Genomic DNA, 13,000 nt, shown 5'->3' on the forward strand with positions numbered 1-13,000 from the left:
CGAGTTTATTACATTCCCCGTCGAACGCGTCACGATAGGGTTAACAGAAAGAACGGGACGCTGTTCCGCGTCTACGCGTCATATATCATTCCCCAGGCTTCATTGATTCCGCGTTGAGTACCTAGACTAGTTCCTGTTCCGCGACTACACACGAAGTAGAAACGGAAGGCGGCCCCCTTGGCGTCTACGTCCGCTGTCTAACATTCGGCAGAGAGAACACAATGTGGGTGTACCATAGAATAGACGGTAGCCGCCTCGTCTGTTTTAGTGGCATCCTCCCGGACCAGAGACGGTTTTCCTCGTAAATAATGTTTCTTATCTTGTGGCTGTCGCGAAGTGCGGACTACGGGGACCGATGTTGCGACGTGATACGATCGGAAGTGTTTCGAGTTTACGTGGCCGATGCTGATTCCCCTAGTCGTCGTCGGTTTCCGTAGGTTACCGTCACTTCGAGGCCGACGAGATTTATCACGGTGGTAATTTTTTACGAAGCCGCATCGGACGGATTTTAATAAACGTATTTTAATATTCATGAAGAACGCACCGCTTAACTGACACCTTGAACGGTAGCTGCTAGTTCGTGTCTTACCGCGAGGAGACCGCCGCCGCGCTGCGCCGCACCGTGCCGGATTAGCATAATTTGTAGTTGATGGCTGTTGCTGGGCCGCGACATCGATTTTATTGGACGCGAATCCGACAAATGATGCAAGTATGTTTTTCGACGTGTTACAAATGAGCCAACCGTTGAGATATACGTGTGTGTACTACATCGGTTTGCTATTTCGCCTTTCGTCCGAGACACCGGAACGCGTTTCAAACAACTGTCCCCGCGTCGCTATGACAATCTTTCCACATTCTTGACTACGTTAACGTGCTCGCTTGCCCGCTGACCAAAACGGTTTAATGGTAGAAATCAAAAAGCGCATGTAAATACCTACGCGCGGGTCGTTAAAAAAAATTGCTCGGCAACAAGGAATCCTCGGGAATGTACGCGGAGAAGCGACAAACGGCAATGCAGTAAATACGGTGAGGATTTAAAGAAACGACGAGGAGAGGAGTAGACGGATACCGACAAAAGAACACTAAACGGGTACCAGGCGAACCAGGCTCGTGAATCGGTGAAGGGAGGATAAACGAGAGGCAGAGGGAGGAGGAAGAAAAAAAAGAGAAGTAAAGGGAAAATACGCTAATGATTGGCACAGCGAAACGCAGGCCTCGGCGCGGTGTGGCGTAACGGGACCTCGTGCGGACAAATGCGTTCCTCGATTTTTTTAAAGAAGTTCGTTCGTTAAGAGCCGTTTTATTTGACGAACGCCGCGCGGCACTGTTTCGCAAACAGGTCGGTGAAAAGACACGGGACAAAGGGGAGGTTAATTGCGCCCTTTTAATCGATTCGTCGTCGCTTTGATATTTGTTTTTCAAAGCGTCCATGCGACCCGGCCCGATGAGTCAGGTTTTAATTACGACGCGGTTCATCTTCGATTAAACGGTACGAAAGCCAAGCTCTCTCGCTGGTCGTTTTTACCCCCTAATGACTTGCACTACGATACGCGATTGAGGGAAATCCAGCGAGCGTCACGCTCTTGCTTCTCTATGAGATACTTTGAATAAACTTCTATTGTCGCGCTTGACGCTTTTGTTTTCTCCTACGGGCAATGAAAATTTCAAAAAGATAATCCGTTTGTACCGGAAGAAAGAAGAGAACTGCAGTGCGAGATCGTATCTCTCGGCTCGGTCTCTATCGTCTCAAAGGGGAGAGAATTTTTGCGGCCGACGTGTACAGATGGGTATTGTCGACGGACTAAATACTAGCCGTTAATAAGCGCTATTTAAAACAAGACGAGGGACTCGACTCGACGGGTCCGCATTGTCGCGCGCCCTCGACGATCGACGAAATTTCGTTTGAATACACTTATTGTCGGGGGTCTAGGGGCCATTCAACGGCTCCGCCGCGCCGTTATCAACGGCGTGGAATTTCGCCGGGAAGACGACCCCTTTTTGATTATTCATCGACGGTGGAAAAGGAGAAACCGCAGAGGACGGCTTTGCCAAAATGATTTCGTCGGCCGATGGGAAGGGAATGACAGTAGGCAGACAACCACGGACACGATAAGAGAAACGGGCGTCGAGAAAGGGTTTCGGAGAGAGAAAAGGACGAGACAGGCGGATGCGAGGGAGAGAGCGCACCGTCGAGAGAGATACGAGGCGGCGCGGCGGGGCAGAAGAGGGAAAGAGGACCAAGAACGAAGTGAAATTTATTCGCGTACAAACGGATGTAAATTTATTTAAATTACGCGATTTCGACCGGAGGTTTATTGTGGCGCGGCCCGAGCGGCTTTATTTGCTTTATCACTGCGTGGGACAAGGGATGGGCGTGGACCGTAGCTAGAGCGCGAGAAGCATTCTATTTTGCGAGAAATTAAAAACTCTCTGACGCGCGAGACCCGTACACTCCGTTCCCGTTTACATCGCGGCCACCGCTGCAAGTAAACTTTCATTTTTTTCTTTTCTTCTTTTCTTTCTTTCTTCTCACCCCTCGGATTCGCGACCGACGCAGCATCCCGTTCTCGCCTCGTACGGAGTGCCGTTATTAATGCCATATCGCCATATTAATTGAACGCCTTGTTAAAAATCGATCGTGAACGGTGAGATTCATTTTTTTGTACAAACATCTATATAGCTCTTTCCTACTTTATGTTTTTCAATTGATAATAACTAATAGTACCTGCATTAATTTGAAGCTTTCATCCTTAGCAATCGCTATAAATGCCAATAAATAAATACGCTATAGGAAAAGGGAGTGTACGAAGCGTATGCACATTAGAGGAGCAAATCGATCCGGTCCATCGCGTCGCAACGCGTAAATCTTGTTTTGTTGACGTTTCGCACGTATCTCAGTGGTAATAGGCAGACCGTTGCGTAACCGGTCCCGAGGACCGATTAATTTCGATTCGATCGATACGCGTTAGAGTGGCTGGTATTTGCAGTGCTCTCATGATACATTACGCAACAGTTTTGCGACTAGGTACGTGGACATTTAACATGGACAGTAAATAATTACCCGTACGTATCGCGTGCACGAGCCGTACACACCGTCATCGCTTTCGTGGCTACGGTATACGCACTTGCACCGAGCTTTCTGTGCGTACGCGTAGGATTGGAACGACCTTAATTAGATTTGTTGTAGAACCGACTCGTGTGTCGTCTTTAAATACTCGGTCGTGGGTACGAGTAACGAGATAAATGCTACGAACGAGCCAGAAGCCGAGAGACTCGTTGATTATCTCGTTACTTAACGATAAACCGATACGCGGACGCGTTCCTACGTGGAACCAAGAGGACGTGTATTACACGAGCAGTTCCCGGATGATATTAATTTCGAAATCACCGGGTATTAAGGAATGCCGGTGAAACCCCGGTCGACGTTACGGAGTGCGCGCGGAAACGATCCTTTAAATATCGGTGCATGCACGCTTCAAACAGTCGCCACCGGTTAACGAGATAAATAGTTCGTAAATAGGATAGACGCCATATAACTCAGAGCCATCGATTAGCTTGTTACCTAGCGCGACTGAAATATGGCCTCTCGTTCGAACTTGTTGAAACGAGTTTGCAACGTGGATACCGATAGTCGGCGACCATTGAATATTTAATAAAACGTCGCGTATACATATACATCCGTTAACGGATACCGGAAAGCTTTGTGCCGAATCCCTTCGGTAGTCTTCGTCAATCGTATCGACGTCGAGCGCGAAAAGAAATTGCATTGACGATTATCAATTCGAACGAAGAATGAATTAAACAGTATTAATCTTGGTTTACCTCACTGATGATAATTTTAAGGCATCTGTTCGGTTGTCTGTAAATTGAGTATACGTGGCGTCGATCGATTATTTTGAAAACGCCAATCGAATCGGGGCCCGGTTCGGAGCAAACGACAAAAATCGGTTGGCGATTTGCATTCGCGTGTTTACGGTGAGCCCCGATCGGAATCACGTTGCGCAGTGTCACCAACAGGCAATTCGAAAGAGCTAAACAATGCACGCCGATGGGCTATCACGGGTAGCCGCGTTCGCGGTACTTCATCTCGAGAACGAGGCCTGGCTACGAGCGATTCGATTGAATTATTTCATGCCATCGAGTGTCGTCGTTCTTTCGATGCGGCCCAGCGCGGCGTATATCGGAAGCCGCTGCGCGCTGCCGAGGCGGACGCCGGGAACGGGATATAGAAGGAGGAACGCGCAATAAGGGAAGAGAGAAAACGCGTAAGCGGGAATGAAAAGGAAACGCGGTGGGGGGGGGGAGGTAACGGGAGGCTGTGAAGACAACGGACAAGGACGACGGGGAATAAAAAGAGGAAGAAGAAGAAAACGGGAGAGAGAACCACTCGACGTTCTATACCTCCGGCTACTGCATACGCATTTATTATAATCTACGAATTCCCAAGGAGAACGATTCTGGACGGGAGCTGGGAGCACGAAGCGCGGCGAACGAGCACCGTTTCGAGGGGAAGACGAAAGAGAGATAGATGAAAGAGCGATGAGGAAGACCGTGCGCAGGCAACCGACCGACCGATCTCTTCCGATGCGAAGAGAAAATATATCGTCGAAACAAAAGCATAGAGAGAGGCTCGCGAGGTAAGTACCACGGTTGCGTTAGAGCGAACGAGACGGTGGTACTTGCCGAGTTCACGGGGAAAGACGAGGGATCAAGACGCGGCACGGAAGAAGAGGAACGGATAACCGAGCCGGTGATTGTGCGAGAAGAAGAAAGGCGAAAGAAGGAAACGGCGAGGGGATCAAAGAGGTGGAGGGATTCAGAGATAGCTCTCGGTGGCTCGGGAGTCCTGGGCCTGGGGTAACCTCAATTTTTGAGCATAACTCATGTGCGAGCGAGCTGCGCTTAAATCTTCTGTCCGAATAATAAGAGGAGCGCATTTACTTTGGGGCTACTGCGGTGACAACCTATCCGATGCCCGTCCACGCATAGCGACGACCTACGCTGCACGACGATCCGCCGAGGAGCTGCGCGGAACGAGAGAACGATCGGATAAAGGAGCGGAGAGGAGAGGAGAGTAGCTCGTATTCCTGTTTGGCAAGGCCGAAAGAATCGTTATTCTCCGCTGGCACAGGTTGGTCGGCCTTATACCTTATAGTCCTTTGATTTCACCGATCCCATGGACAGTCCGCTCGTTCGTCGCTTTTCGTCTCGTCTCCTTTTCATAAGATCGTCCAAATGCTGTTGCGTGAATCGGCCGGCCGATCCACTAAGCAGATTTGCAAGGTTGATTCGCGAACGCGCGAACCATTCCCTCGTATTTTCTCTCTCTTTCTCTACGCTCTTCTTCACACTAACGAAATTAACAGCAAGTTTCTTCTAGAACGTAATAGCACGTTCTTGAATTAATCGAAACTTTTCTTCGTACTGGGATATTAGATTGCAGCAAATGTTTTCGTTCCATGAACTTCGATAATCGTCCGAACTTACCGAGCCATCTTCTTGTCTCGTTTCTCAACACTAGTTATTTCCAATAAATTGAAATTCTCCTCTTCTCGTGGGTTCTGTCATTAAATAAAACCCCTTGATCGTTTTCATGTCTCCTTTTAATGTTCGTTTATGCACACGCGATAAATGAATACATAGACGTTGAAAATCCGGCGAGGAATTCCGGGCCACATACCGGCCAGCCAATAATCGCGGCTACGATTCTTCAGGATTGAGAAGAACACGCGTGCTGCGGACAGAAAAGGGGATGACGATGGCGCGACTGGAATCCGCGGGTTCCGCGAATCGGAGCGGACGCGTCGAATCGTTTGTCGGGGTTGTTCCACGCGGCACGTACGCCAACTCGGATCGCTACTCGGCCGAGGATCAACGAAATTCCGCGATAGTCCGCAAGAAGCTTACACGCGTAACTTGTCTGCGTTTTAATCGGTCCCCGAGAACGAAAGAATGTCGGATTAATGAGTCTGTCCCGATACACGTCGGCCCGATTCGAACGTGTCGACAACGAGCGGAGCGACAATACGCGGATGAAAAACGGCCGATCGAAGGAGAAAGTGAGAGGCGAGAAGAGAGACGAGAAAATTGCGCGCAAGCACATTGGATCGGGATCGATTGATCCGGCGGAGCTTTAAACGTTTCCCTGTTTTTTGATAAAAAAAAACAACGTGCTCGACGTTGCCGAGACTGCCCAGTACACCAAAGTTACACAGAGTTAGCTACTAATATAAGGGTGGATCATTCTCGCTTCTTTTTATTGTTGCTAACAAAGTTAAATTTGACAAAGCTGACTCAAGTGTAGATAAATTAAGCGTACATACGATGTGTGTGTGTGTAGATAATCAGGCAATAGCTCGCACTATGTATACATGTATGTACGCACTTTTATTTATAATAATATAAAAATACTTGTGGAAAGCGTGCACATATTTTATAATCATGTAATCGCATATACTTTGTTATGAAGTGTGACGACAGATAGATAAATGGAAGGCACACAAAGTTGGCATCCTAAATGAGGCATAACTGACGCGTCAGTCGCTGGGAAGTTTCTGACGTCTTATTGTTAGACAGGTCGTATTAGATTAAGGGAAACTTTCACCCGATCACTAATTCACGTCGAGGAACGAGAAAAAAGAGCGAGTGCCGAATAGTTAGACTTTATAAATATCGTCTATATAATGGTTTTACCGACTCATCCAGAACTTCGGTAATTAGTTGAAGCATAGTTTAACATCCACCTTCTGACGTTCTCTCTTCTCTATTGCGTAATTTCAGGCAGCTATAATCCTATCCTCCAGCTCGATACTTCAACTGTTCACTGTCATTGAACCCTGAAATTCATCACGGAACTTTATGCATGTATAAGTACACATATTCATAGATGTAGTTGAACCTAATTTTATTTTGGCGATCAATACGAACGTCAAGTTTAAATTTGTTTAACTGAAGATAGAAAAACACTTGTGAAACGGGCGTGTTGTATACCGATCTTCTTTGAATATCGAAAGTGGCAATCGTGATGAACAGATGCCAGTGGACGCACAACCGGATTTGCACAAATTTTCGTTATTGCAAGAAATTGACAGTTACAGGTAGAAAGGGAACAGGCCTCGGTAGTCGGATAATTGACGTTCTCGTATGACGCGCACCGGGACGTTTCTAATAACACGTCGAAGAGAGCTCTAGGTAGTAACTGCCGCGCATTTGCGATTCGATCGATTTATCAATCATAAGTTATCGCGTCCGACGATCGTGTATCCGATCAAGTTTCGGCCGACAGTAAGTTACGCACGCGAGCTCCTGCGACTCTTCTCGTCCATACCTCGCTTTCACTATTATATGACATTGTAATATGTACTTCTTTGTGTAATACGTTATACGCTTGTCAGGAGAAAAAAAAAGCGAATGAATCGACACGATGGAATTCTGGAATGGAATCATTATTAGACCAATTGATCTCTTCTTAAGTTGAGGATCATAGATAAATTCAAGGAATTAAGACAAATTCCATATCTACAGTAAGCTATGCCGAATTCACATGTGTAATAATGGAAAACTGATGGGTACAACAAGAAAAGACATGTTAGGTGGCACGGGGCCGAAGACGTTAATCAAAGAGTAAACATCTTGCTACTGACGAAATTTCGGTCTTTATCTCTCATGATAAACTCGTTCGCCATGTGGTCGTGCATTCGAAGTAGCTACAAGGTACGTTTCTTTCTAACTGATAAGATGTCGGCGCGCGAATGCGGCAGATGCGCGAATCTCCAGATCGAGATTACGTCGTGTATCAGCCGTATCTGCTGCAGAGGATCTGAAGCGTGTCATCGATACCCAACTGCTTGCTCCATTCTGCCTCTTTTATTTCTTGTTCTCGCTATTAATACTCTGCTACCATTTGGTATACTAATCGTAGCGTTTATTACTTATGTCTTAACATTGGATATGTGTCGAGGTCTACATTTGGAGACGAAGATTTTCGAATTAATAACTCCCACACAGAATTATTTTTTATTACCGATTTATTTTAATTTCTGGATAGAGGATTCTGGTCTGCATGACATATATTAAGTAATACAAGCATAAATTTAGAGAATGTCAGCACAAAATAGAATAATTTGGTCAATCGAAACTTCAGAGAACTTTAAACAATGAATTATGCATGAATATGAATTTCTGACTAATTGAGTTAACATTTGAATAATGTAATGCAAGTTTAATTTATTTCATAGAATAATATCGTCACTCACAGTCATGTCTCTTCATCCTGATGCTGTCTATCATATGTACAACAGCATACTGAATAATTCAGATTGGACAAAGTCAGATAGCCATTGACATTTCGAATATCAAAACTGAGACTGTCGGACGAAACTCAATCTCAAGTTGGAATCGCACTTTATAATTAGCGCCATACATAACCGATATACAGGCTGTTGCAAAATGATTTCGTGGAATCGAAGGGTTGTTTAAAATGATGATGATCTCATATGATACCGATAATTTGCCTAATGAGCGTAATTGATAGTTATTGAAGCAATGGTTGAGCTTCTGTGAAGACGTAAGGGTTAGTGACTAAGGAACACTGTTATACTGCTTGCGATAGCGAGTACGCAACCTAATGAGAAACAGAGTAATACTAAAATACTGTTCGATGGATTCAGCTAAGTCATAGACCGTGGACGTTACTTTCGAAGAGATAAAAAGTGAAGAAGAGTTTTCCGGTTGAGAGAAGCTCGTACCGGATGAGCCGACGAAAACAGATGTCAGTCGAAAGATCACGGGATCAAATCGATGGCTTAGGATCGAATCACCCGGCTGTACTATCCTGTCTTTAGTTGTTATATGGCGACGCTGTGGGATCACGAAGAATCTCGGGATATTTTACGACTAGTCGAAGTGTGACGTGGATCTTACCGCGTCGCAGCGGAGGAGAAACTAAATCCTCGAAATTGAAGACGAACATCCGACCATTTCGCACTTTCATCTTATTTATTAATCGCGTCGAATATTTATTAACATCCGAAAAATATTACAGTTAATAGAATCTAATTGTAAATATGAGATAAACAATGAAGTTAAAAGGGAAGAAACAGTAAAAAAGAAAGAGATACGGTCCCTATCGTTGCCACCGAACCGGGCTGCCGCAATAACGTACCGTCGACGAGTATCGCTCTGCGGGCGGCTAGTCCCAGACATGGGCGCTACAAATGGGCGGGCCAGCCCTCGGGTCACGAGGAGGAAACGCACGGCCCTGCCGGCCACATTGGGCCCGGGTGCAAGGAGGACGCACACGGCGGCTCGGGAAGACAGGTGAGAGAAGGTGAAACAGATGAACGAGGTGAGCGGGAAGGATGGAAAGTTGTCGGCAGAGGCCCGACAGAAGGAGAGGCGATAGGAATTGGAGAGAGACAGAGAGAAGAAGAGGTGATTGTCTGACTTGAGGAGGAGGAGAGGGAAATTGTGGTAGGGCTGGATTGGCGCACATAGAGGGGAAAGGACCCCGAGGTAAAGAGGGCCCTATCAAGGTGAACCACTTACACTTTACCGACTGGATTACACTAAGCGATCGAACTCGGAGTCGAAGGAAGGGAGAGTTGCTTGTATTGCGTGCGATTCCCGATGCCGAGAAACCGTACGAGTAAGAAGAGGAATAACCCGGAGAGGCGAAGAGTAGAAGAGTTGGAGTCGGAGGGAGATGGAAAAACAAGCGTTTATTGATATGTATTTGCAGAACTCGTTTGCCCGCGAGACGAGGATTGTCCATCAACTGATTTGCTGCCTTGTTGCGACTGATTCACGGGAAATTCGCTCGTTCCGCTGGTCGCGAGCGGATAAACTAGTTTACTGCTTAATCTCGAGTACGCTTTTACGCGACGGTTTTATGAAAAGTTATACGAAACGATCGACACCGAAGCCTGAGACCGAAATCGAGGAAGCCTAACGCGTGCCACTCGTGGACTTAAGCGTCGAGCTTGATCGTGCATAAATTTACGAGCAGAAAGTTTATTTGTGCGAATCGTAGGCGCGTTTCCGTTGTAGAGAGTTCGTATTCGATAAAGTTTACAAGCGACCTACACTTCGTCGGAGAATTCGTACGGACGTACCTACGGAAATCAACTTGCTTTTACGATCATTCCTGGCGCACCTACTCTCTTATCTCATAGCTTTACCGAACGTGTACCAAACGGAATCTGATGCGTTCGTTTCCGTTGAGGAATGTTCGATTCCTGTTTTGGCTTCGCCCTGAATAGTCATTATTCGGTATTCCGATTCAAAGCAACAAAATGTTTAGCGAGACACAAACGAGACGTGCGACTGAAATTATAAAAGTTACTTTCGAAGAGATATTTAATCCTAAGTCTTACGAATTTGTGAATACTTCGATAAATGAGCATTTTAAGTTCCTTTATTTCAAAACATCCGAAAAATATTATGACCATGATGCTGAGTAACAATTAATTTTAACTGAATCAAAATTTTTATGAACCACTAATACATTTAGTAAAATACGTCAAGAATTTAATGAAACTTCTACGAAGTCCTTAGTTTTCGATAACATCCAAGATCTTCAGGAACTTTCGCCAATCGTTGGAAGCGATTCAAAACGTTCCGCGTGGGTCGCTGGAATCGAGGTTAAAGGTCGTTCGATGGGAATATAAGCTCTCTCTCGGTGACTGCTCGAGCATCGAATTGCGCCGCAAGTGACCGGAAAGGCAGCCTCGAGTGTCGCATCCGGCCAAAATGGTTAGAACAGAAAGAGTCTTATTCCACTTTGCCCTCCTCGAATAGTCAAACGTCGTAGGCGTGTTTCGTGACTTTTTGTAAAATTGCCACATGCATTTGAATTGAACACGCATGGTGTGGCGGTTCACGCCTATTGCGGAGCAGTGTTGCGTCCATTTCGCGAATTCTCACTTGGGTAAAAGTACCTACTGATTTATCATGTACCGAATCAATTGAAAACACCGCAATTTCACCGCGTCCCGCAATGCGGTTTCGCAATCGATCCGCCGACTTCGATTAATATGCCTAGTTATACGATTAGTAGGTTACGCGAAGTTTATTACCCAGCTGCCGCCGAAAAATTGCGGCGCTAAAAATTCTGATTTTCTAATAAATTTCTGAGGTTGAGAAATCATCTCCCTCGTTGATGTTCGAAAATGCGACTCAATTGTTGAGCACGGATTCTCTTGCCTACTAATGAAAAATGAAATCTCTTCGAACCTCCCCTCTGTCGCCACTAATCCTGAATATAACTTCTCAGAGGCTTAATTTCAAATTACCATTGTCGATGGGAAATCGCTTTCCTAAACAAAACTGTTCTATTCATCCAATTATGTAATCAAGTTATTTATAGAAAAATGGAACAAAATATAAGTAACATTTGATAAAAACAGAAGAAAATTAATTTATCAAACTATTTTATATTCGATGTAATTTTATAAAGATAATTGGCAGAACCGAGATAATTAGAAGATTCGTCAATCACAGCGATCTCACGCAGGCATGTAATGTGTACACTGTTACGAGGACCGTGGAATTATGATCCGTATTTATGCATGATCATTATCATCGCCGCGGAAACGTTTCTCTTTGGAAGACATCAGATAACTTGTATTGTTCTCGCGAAAGAAAGTTATACCTGAGGAATAAAACCGACTCATTTTCAGTCGCGACGTTTACGAGCCGCGCCACCGGCTCGCGCCCCTCCATTCTCTTCGCTTTTACGATTTATTCCATTTTAAATATTTTCCGAGCCGTCTGCCGGCTTCTCGTTTCATCCCGGCCATTTCTGTTCAATTCATACATCTAACTAACATTTATATTCTAACGATATTTAATTTCCTTACACTAGACTAATTTCAATCTGTAGATCGTCCTTGATATTTTAATACTTAATTTATCGCTAGACTGCAGATTTTCATGGAATACAATCTAGATAAGAATTTCTTTTATCCTTTAGAAACAGTAACATGTATTTCATTTTTAATGTTCTATGTTTTTGCATATTAACTCCAGTTTCTATCATTTTTATAGATTGAATTTTTCTATGAATGCATAGAATCCACAGTCCTTTCATCACGTACTTCATTTTATTAATCAGTAAAAGTAAGGAGCGATAAAGTATTATGGAAAGTATAGTTTAATAAATTCCACTTTTTTCGTATCCATTTAGATCTTTAGATGAATGAATTCTACATTCACTGAAGTTATTGTCGTGGAATAATGTATGGTCGCTGTTAACACAAGCTACAGATATTGATTATTTAATCAAACAACGGAAACGAAATTTATAGCCTACATATAGGTCTTCATATAAGGTTTATGGATTTCTGTTCTGTTTCATTTATGGCTTACCGGAAATTAAAACTAGCTACGTTGATGGACAGATTTATTCATCAATCCAATATGTGAAATCATTGAGCAACCAATCGCGACAATAATTCACAATAATATCACAATAATAAAATAGTACATTGAACGGGATGTATTTACGCTATGAAAATTTTAATTGAAATTCTTGTATCGAAAATCAAGAACATCGGATGCTAACATGTTTCAGAATTTTTCAATTGATTTGCTTGATTTGAGAGTAATTAGAAGTATAATATGATTATTATTATTAGATCAATTACTGAATTATTTTGATTCCGCGAACTGCTTAGTTATGGCGGTTTTCAATTCCGGCGACGCGCAAACGCTAGTGCATTTTGTCCTGGATGCGGAACTTACGCACGCTGCATCGCGCTTGAATGACGAGCGCACGTGCGACATGCGCGTGCTCGCACGAGCTGTCATCGTGAAAACGATTCGAGGAGCTTTTGCAAACGATTTGTTCGCGCGTCGCTGATCGGTGAATAAAAGGATCGTTTTCAAAAGGGGTGACGCGTAGCGGCGGGGCGCGGCCACGGCATCGAAAAACGTTGCCTTTTCAATTTCATGCTTGCTAAACAGTTTTGCCATTTGCTTTCACGGCGACTTAGTTTTTCAC

Source organism: Ceratina calcarata, unplaced genomic scaffold (assembly GCF_001652005.2).
Source record: "Ceratina calcarata isolate Rehan_Ccalc_2016 unplaced genomic scaffold, ASM165200v1 scaffold9, whole genome shotgun sequence".
In the NCBI taxonomy this organism is placed as follows: Eukaryota; Metazoa; Arthropoda; class Insecta; order Hymenoptera; family Apidae; genus Ceratina; species Ceratina calcarata.